The following is an 8,944-nucleotide window of genomic DNA, read 5'->3' on the forward strand; positions in this document are numbered from 1 at the left end:
AATAAATTCAACTCAAATGACACAAGCAGTAGTAAAAACAAACAAACAAACAAAAAAAACTTAGTTATTTCATAGCTACATTTTACTTAGTAACTTCACAAAGAATGCTAATGACCAAAAGCACATGAAAAAAGACTCAATATTGGGGAAGTTAAAACTATGAGATACCCTTCCTTGTATGATTAAGAAGATAATCAATATGAAAAGTGGGAGAATAAGTGAAATAATGAATTCTCCATACATTTTCAGTGGTTGTGTAATATGGCAAATCCACTTTGGGAGATATTATAAGAGGTTCTTAGTAAGTTAAATAACTACCAATGGCCTAACAATTCCATCCTAGTTAGTCACCAAAGGGGATTAGAATATAAGGCTGCAAAATACTTGTGTAAGACTATTTGTAACAACTCTGTTCATAATAGCTCAGAATGACACACTGAAATATCTATTAATAGGTTAAAAAAAAAAAAAGGTTATAATTTTAGAATGATACACCCCTCAGCTGTAATTAAGAGAAAACTACTGATTTAACAGACATGTATCTCTAAAACATTATGTTGAGTAAAAGAAACCAGGCCCCCTAAATTTCACTCATATGAAATTTAAGAAATGACAAAACTCATCTGTGCTGAAAGTTATCCGAACTGATTCCTATAATATGTAGCGAATTGGCATTGACCAGAAATAGTAAAGGGGATTTTCAGGGAAGGTGGAAATGATCTTTGTCTTGATTATGTTTAAACATGGAGAATTTTATCAAAACTTCTCAAATTATATACTTAATATCTCTATGTAGATATTCATGCCATTTAAATACACATCATTTAAAAATATAAATAAAAGGCAAGGATTACAGTTACAGAGACAACTGTAATAAAAAAAAAATTTTACAGAGACAACTCTTTGGCAGTTTTCAATTCTTCAGATCTTAAATGATTAAAGTGACTACCTAGGTAGATAGAATTTCTAGCCCATATTTTTCTTTATTAGAAAATAATGTTTATACATGTACTGCTTTATAAAAACACACTGCACACATAAAAGGATCACTCACAAAAAGTTAGTTTGTCCACATTGTGTATCTTTTAAGATTCTTTTGTGTTCAGTTCAGTTGCTCAGTCGTGTCCTTCTCTTTGCGACCCCATGAACCACAGCACTCCAGACCTCCCTGTCCATCACCAGCTGCCAGAGTCTACCCAAACCCATGTCCATTGAGTCGGTGATGCCATCCAACCATCTCATCCTTTGTCGTCCCCTTCTCCTCCCCTCAATCTTCCCCAGCATCAGGGTCTTTTCAAACGAGTCAGCTCTTCGCATCAGGTGGCCAAAGTATTGGAGTTTCAGCTTCAGCATCAATCCTTCCAATGGATATTCAGGACTGATTTCCTTTAGGATTGACTGGTTGGATCTCCTTGCAGTCCAAGGGACTCTCAAGAGTCTTCTCCCACACTACAGTTCAAAAGCATCAATTCTTCATCACTCAGCTTTCTTTATAGTCCAACTCTCACATCCATACATGACTACGAAAAACCATAGCCTTGCCTATTTGTGTAAGTAAATATCAACCTGAAATTTACAAGAATTTAAACTGATAAAAATATTAAAAATGAAATTTTTAAGTACTTTTTTATTTTTGCTTCCTAAAAAAGGAAGGAAAAATTATTTGTGCCTTCCTAAAAAAATTTAAACAATTTTTGAGATGTGCATGCAGGAAATGAATTAGATTATGTTTCCAAAGCCCCTGAAAAACAAGAAATAAATATTTTATCCTGTTGCTATTTGTATAGTAAATACATAGCCCAGTATTAAGTATTTAAGTTGCATAAATACATTCTGGAAATGCTATGTAAAAGCAAATATATATTCACAATTATATGCATATATGATATATGCTATATCATATATGCACATATATTTTGATGTCTTTACTGTAGTTTACAAACAATACTAAAATTTACTACTATGAATAGTAGTATTTAAGAATAAAAGATTCCTTTAAAAACTAAAAATATAACTACCATATAACCCAGAAATCTCACTCCTGGCATATACCCAGAAAAAACTATAATTATAAGAGATACATGCACCCCAATACTCATTGCAACACTATTTACAATAGCCAGGACATGGAGGCAGCCTAAATGTCCATCAACAGAAGGATGAATAAATAAGATGTGGTACATATACACAATAGAATATTACTCAGAAATAAAAAAGTACAAAAATAATGCCATTCACAGCAACATGAATGGACCTAGAAATTGTCATATTGAGTATAGTAAGTCAGACACAGAAGAGAAGTATCATATGATATCACTTATATGTGGAATCTAAAAAAAGGGTACAAATGAACTTATTTACAAAACAGAAATTTAGTCCCAGATGTAGAAAACAAGCTTATGATTACCAGAAAATAGGAGGGGAAGGATAAATTTGAAGACTGGGATTGATATATACACACTGTTATATGTAAAATAGATAACTAATAAGTACCTACTATATTTAACACAGAGAACACTACTAAATTATCTGTAATGGACTATATGGGAAAACGATCTAAAAAAAAAGTGGTATATGTATGTGTATAACTGATTCACTTTGCTGTACACCTGAAACTAACACAATATTGTAAATCAACTATATATAATAATTTGTTTAATTATTAACATTTAAATAACCTACACTCTATATGTGACCTTTTCCTTACATGCTAGGATATTTTAAGAAAAAAGAAATGCTTTAATAAACTCTGAAATGAACTTAAAATTAATAAAATATATGATTGGTAAAATTAATGAAGTTTCAGCCAAACGTTATGAAATGTAGTCAGGTACTATAAAATGATTACACAATTTAAATAATTCTTGAGATGTAAAAAGTGTAGGAACAAGATTGATGACAAAGCTAAAGGAAAAAATTAAATAATTTACATATAATACATATAAGTAAAGTTCATATGTAGTTCATATATGTAATTTACAATATACACATAAACTATATATTATGAAATACATACATATGTATAGAAATAAATCATTAATGTAAAAATTAACTATATAACCAAATGTAAGTACTAGTTAAATCTGAGTTATGGGTTTTACAGTTTTGTTTTGCCTTTTTTACAGTTATTGTATTTTTGTTTTGTTTCACTTTGTTTTTGGCAGTCATTCATCTTGAGGATATTGCTGCTGCTGCTAAGTCGCTTCAGTCGTATCCAACTCTGTGCGACCCCATAGATGGCAGCCCACCAGGCTCCCCCATCCCTGGGATTCTCCAGGCAAGAACACTGGAGTGGGTTGCCATTTCCTTCTCCAATGCATGAAAGTGAAAAGTGAAAGTAAAGTCGCTCAGTCATGTCCAACTCTTCGCGACCCCATGGACTGCAGCCTACGAGGCTCCTCCGTCCATGGGATTCTCCAGGCAAGAGTACTGGAGTCGGGTGCCATTGAGGGTGTTGGTGAACTACAATAAAGAATAAAATCTTAGGACCCTAATCTCATTGTAAGGACACAGGAAGGTTCTGTGTGCCTCACTCCAAAGTCTATCAACCCAGAAAAACTCTTCCCAAAGGTTTTAGAGAGAAAAAGCATTACTGAGTAAGCATGACACCAGAATACGATGGCTATCCTGGCAATACACTAAGAAACTGTCAAAATAGAAATAATTCTATTTTATGCAGTCAAGCAAACACAAGCCATTACATACATGTTCTCAAGATAACAATAACTAGTCTTTGCCTCATGTGAAGACCTGACTCATTTGAAAAGACCCTGATGCTGGGAAAGATTGGGGGCAGGAGGAGAAGGGGACCACAGAGAATGAGATGGTTGGATGGCATCACGAACTCAATGGACATGGGTTTGGGTAAACTCCGGCAGTTGGTGATGGACAGGGAGGCCTGGCATGCTGTGGTTCATGGGGTTGCAAAGAGTCAGACACAAGTGAGCAACTGAACTGACTGACTGAGTAACAGAACTTGGCTGTAGTTTGTCACACGAAGTTCATATTAAATTTGCAGGGTAATTTGAGTAATCATCTGTGTCAGCTCATTGGCTTTAACCAGAGGAAAACACACTTCTATCTTTAGAACTAAAGCTAGTTTAGTAACCTGGAGAAAGGTGCCCCCTAAAGTTAGTTTCCCATTCTTACACAGAAACTGGGAGAAATAGATGTTACCTTCCTTGGATGTTAACCTTTCTTGATATTTACATATTAAAGAGAGAGCTTCTGTGACCTTCAGAAAGTGATTCCTGAGTCATCTAATTGATAAAAAAAAAAAAAAAAAAAAAAAAAAAAAACCTTATATGTGTTTCAAAGAGCAAAGTACTTAGAATTTTTCTGCAGTAAATGCTTTAAGAAAAAGGGACAGGAACAAGTCTTCCCCCTTATTTTCAATAAGGAGAATTAAACTTCTTATTTTAAATTTTTTAAATTTAATTTAATTTTATTTTTTAACTTTACAATATTGTATTGGTTTTGCCATATATCAAAATGAATCCACCACAGGTATACATGTGTTCCCCATCCTGAACCCTCCTCCCACCTCCCTCCCTATACCATCCCTCTGGGTCATCCCAGTGCACCAGCCCCAAGCATCCAGTATTGTGCATCGAACCTGGACTGGTGACTCGTTTCATATATGATATTATACATGTTTCAGTGCCATTCTCCCAAATCATCCCACCCTCTCCCTCTCCCACAGAGTCCAAGAGATTGTTCTATACATCAGTGTCTCTTTTGCTGTCTCGTATTTAGGGTTATTGTTACCATCTTTCTAAATTCCATATATACACGTTAGTATACTATATTGGTGTTTTTCTTTCTGGCTTACTTCACTCTGTATAATAGGCTCCAGTTTCATCCACCTCATTAGAACTGACTCAAATGCATTCTTTTTAATGGCTGAGTAATACTCCATTGTGGAGAAGGAAATGGCAACCCACTCCAGTGTTCTTGCCTGGAGAATCCCAGGGATGGCGGAGCCTGGTGGACTGCTGTCTATGGGGTCGCACAGAGTCAGACATGACTGAAGTGACTTAGCAGAATACTCCATTGTGTATATGTACCACAGCTTTCTTATCCATTCATCTGATGATGGACATCTAGGTTGCTTCCATGTCCTGACTATTATAAACAATGCTGCAATGAACATTGGGGTACACGTGTCTCTTTCAATTCTGGTTTCCTCAGTGTGTATGCCCAGCAGTGGGATTGCTGGATCATAAGGCAGTTCTACGGAATAAAATAGAAAGTCCAGAGATAAATCCATGCACATATGGACACCTTATCTTTGACAGAGGAGGCAGGAATATACAATGGATTAAAGACAATCTCTTTAACAAGTGGTGCTGGGAAAACTGGTCAACCACTTGCAAAAGAATGAAACTAGAACACTTTCTAACACCATATACGAAAATAAACTCAAAATGGATTAAAGATCTAAATGTAAGACCAGAAACTATAAAACTCCTAGAGGAGAACATAGGCAAAACACTCTCTGACATATATCACAGCAGGATCCTCTATGACCCATCTCCCAGAATATTGGAAATAAAAGCAAAAATAAACAAATGGGACCTAATTAACCTTAAAAGCTTTTGCACAACAAAGGAAACTATAAGCAAGGTGAAAAGACAGCCTTCAGAATGGGAGAAAATAATAGCAAATGAAGCAACAGACAAACAACTAATCTCAAAAATATACAAGCAACTCCTACAGCTCAACTCCAGAAAAATAAATGACCCAATCAAAAAATGGGCCAAAGAACTAAGTAGACATTTCTCCAAAGAAGACATACAGATGGCTAACAAACACATGAAAAGATGCTCAACATCACTCATTATCAGAGAAATGCAAATCAAAACCACTATGAGGTACAATTTCATGCCAGTCAGAATGGCTGTGATCCAAAAGTCTACAAGCAATAAATGCTGGACAGGGTGTGGAGAAAAGGGAACCCTCTTACACTGTTGGTGAGAATGCAAACTAGTACAGCCATTATTTTAAAATTTTTATTTGTCCTTCCAAAAGGCAAAACAGAACCCTTTTTAAGTTCTAATAAAATATGTTACTTATTAAATACTGAGTATATGCAAACAAAATAACCAAGACAGTAGGCCCCAAAGGGAACTGCTTATGCTAAGCCTCACATCACCAAACCAAGACTTAATATTCTGGTTCTCCTAGAAATGGAATCTTAAACCAGTCAATCAGGAATTGCCTGATCATCAGGCAAGTAGGTAATCTATCATCCCCTGCCATCCCCTAAAGGAAAGCAACCTTGCAATAATGACCCACTTTTTGGCATAGTTTAACATCCATTTTCCTGCTCCTTCTTGCCTATAAAACTCCTTTACTTTGTATAGCTCCTCAGAGCTCCTTTCTATCTGCTACATTAAATGCTGTCCAATTCTAATCACTTTTTGTCCAGATAAACAAAAAATTTTAATATGCCTCAGTTTGTTTTAACATTTTTTTTAAAAAGAGCTTACAGTCTCAGAGTGGTGAACGGTATGTAAAAAAAAAAATAATAATACTGCATCCCCAAATGCACTACCTCTAGGAATGTGATTCAGTCAGCATATCATTGGTAGATTATCTCTACTTGATGAGATTTAGGGGGGTAAAGTCAAGGAGGGGTTATTAAGTCTTTTCAGGGGAGATATTTAAATCCAGCCTTAAAATATCCAGGAATTTATTATTTGGACATGGAAGAAAATAATTTTTTTCAGGTAAATGAAAGACCAAGCACAAAGTCACAAAAGCATCATGTGGCTTGATAAGCTACAGCTTTAGCAAAGACAACCTGTGAGCGACAGAATGGGAATTAGGTTGGTAAAAGCCAAGTCAGGAAGTACTTCACAAAACATGCTAAGATGTGGGGACAGTTTTTTAGAAAAATGGCAATCTACTGACTCTATTAAAGCAGGATAGTAACATGATTAGATTTGGATTTCTGGATAACTAGTGACTGTGAGGGATCTCCTGTCAGAAGTGGCTCCCCCAGACTGCATTTTGTCTTAAATACTCAGGCAAACAACCAGTGTGCAGTACTTACAGGCTCTCCATTTGCTTTTAAAAAGCATAAATTCATACATTTAAATAAGTTGACTGGCAGTACTCAACATTTGTGTTTTGAATCATTGTATAGAAGGCATTTACTTTGCACTACAATTTGACAATGAAATATTTAATTAGAAGGTTTTTGAGGAGGAAATTAGTAAAATAAAGCACTCCATTCTGACTATAATTTTGTACATTTCTAGCTTCCTTAGTCCTTCCAAACGTACTCTTTGACTTTCTCAAGGGCTTCTTATGTAATTTATTTCCTTTTTTTTTAACCCCTTAATATCTTTTATATCTCAACTACTTTTTTAATTTAGATGAAGTTACAAGGTCCATTTTTTTCACCACTATCAAGTCAGAAGCTTCTTTTTTATTTCATTTCCTTCCCATCTGAACATCTTTGTGGGAAACCTCAGTTCTGTATTAAGCTAACTGTACATTGGTATGGCTATAAATTAATGGGGCTTCCCTGGTGCTCAGATGGTAAAGCATCTGCCTGGAATGCAGGGAGACCCAGGTTGAATCGCTGTGTTGGGAAGACCCCCTGGAGAACATGGAACATTGATGTTGAGTAGCAATATTTTTATAACTAAAATTCATCACATTTCCACAGGGACCATTTTAAAAACACTATCCTTTTCTGAAACCTTGAACTTTGTAACTACTCTCTTCCTTTTCAATAGAGGAAAGCTCCCAATTCACAAAGACAAGACCAACTATAAATTCTTTCAATTAAACTTATGTAGCAATTGGCTTTCTTTCTTCATCTTTTGAAACAACAAAAAGGGCTTTTGCAAAAGCGCATCCCTCACTTGAACGCTGGATCCCGTATCCTACCTTTCTTAGGCACCAGTGATTATCCTGTCTTCTTTATCTTCAGCACTCCCTTTTCTCTGCTTGTTCCTGCTCTCTAGGATTTCAAGTTGCCTACATCTTTTTCATCTTTAGAAACCAGAAAGTAAATTATAGCATAAAATGAATATACTCCATTTCAACCCCTGATCTATTCCAGTTCCTCCTGCGTTTTCTCCTCTTCAGCACTCAATCTGACCAAACTTACCTGCCTTTATAGCTTTCTTGATTGCTGATAGAATTCACCTGAGTTCCTTACTCTGTTTGTAGGCAGGCTGCTTTTCTACTGCTATTCTCCCACCCACTGAAGCTCATTTCACTAAGGCCAAACCCCAAAACATTTTTTATCCTTCACTATTCTCAGTGTCTCAACAGTAATGGCCTCTTGACTTCACACATCTCTTTGGGATACGTTTTACTATTGATATTTATAACAAAAAATATGTTCCAACATTTTTAGTTTCTAGTTTTCATTAATTGTGCACATTTGTCCTTGCCTTTTCATAAAATCCAGTATTACTCAGTGTTGGTTCTGTTTTGTTTGTTTTTTTGCTTTTCTTTTTCATCTTATATCTTCTATCTTGATAAGATCCTGTATTTCAGTGGTCAAAAATACCATCTATATACTGTGGATTCTCAAACTGCTATCCTGAGATTGTTTTCTTAACAGTTTTTCTTTAAGCATCTAAAGCTGCACTCATCAGCACCTCTCTCAGATAATTCTTTACTCCTGTATTTCCTATCTCAGTGAACTGTACACTGTTTACTCTAGAGATCAAGCTAGAAACCTGAAAATGTTTTTCTGTGTGTTTTCAGACCTTTCCCTTTATAGTTGATTCCTATATAATCTAGGCAAATTGGAAGTGGTCAAACAGGAGATGGCAAGAGTGAACATTGACATTCTAGGAATCAGCGAACTAAAATGGACTGGAATGGGTGAATTTAACTCAGATGACCATTATATCTACTACTATGGGCAGTAGTAGAAATGGAGTAGCCATCATGGTCAACAAAGGAGTCCAAATGC

At 35.5% G+C, this 8,944-nt stretch overlaps 1 long non-coding RNA gene across 4 annotated transcripts in view; it reads right to left on the bottom strand.

The window, feature by feature from the left end:
* LOC123334161 overlaps positions 1-8,100 on the bottom strand; it is an 83,489-nt gene extending 75,389 nt beyond the window's left edge. For all 4 annotated transcript variants that reach the window (XR_006551981.1, XR_006551980.1, XR_006551979.1 and 1 more), the window contains exon 1: positions 7,903-8,100. This is a non-coding gene — a long non-coding RNA (uncharacterized LOC123334161). The remainder of the gene's footprint in view (positions 1-7,902) is intronic.
* Positions 8,101-8,944: the final 844 nt, after the last annotated feature.

The sequence above is a fragment of the Bubalus bubalis genome, chromosome 1 (assembly GCF_019923935.1).
Source record: "Bubalus bubalis isolate 160015118507 breed Murrah chromosome 1, NDDB_SH_1, whole genome shotgun sequence".
Classification (NCBI taxonomy): Eukaryota; Metazoa; Chordata; class Mammalia; order Artiodactyla; family Bovidae; genus Bubalus; species Bubalus bubalis.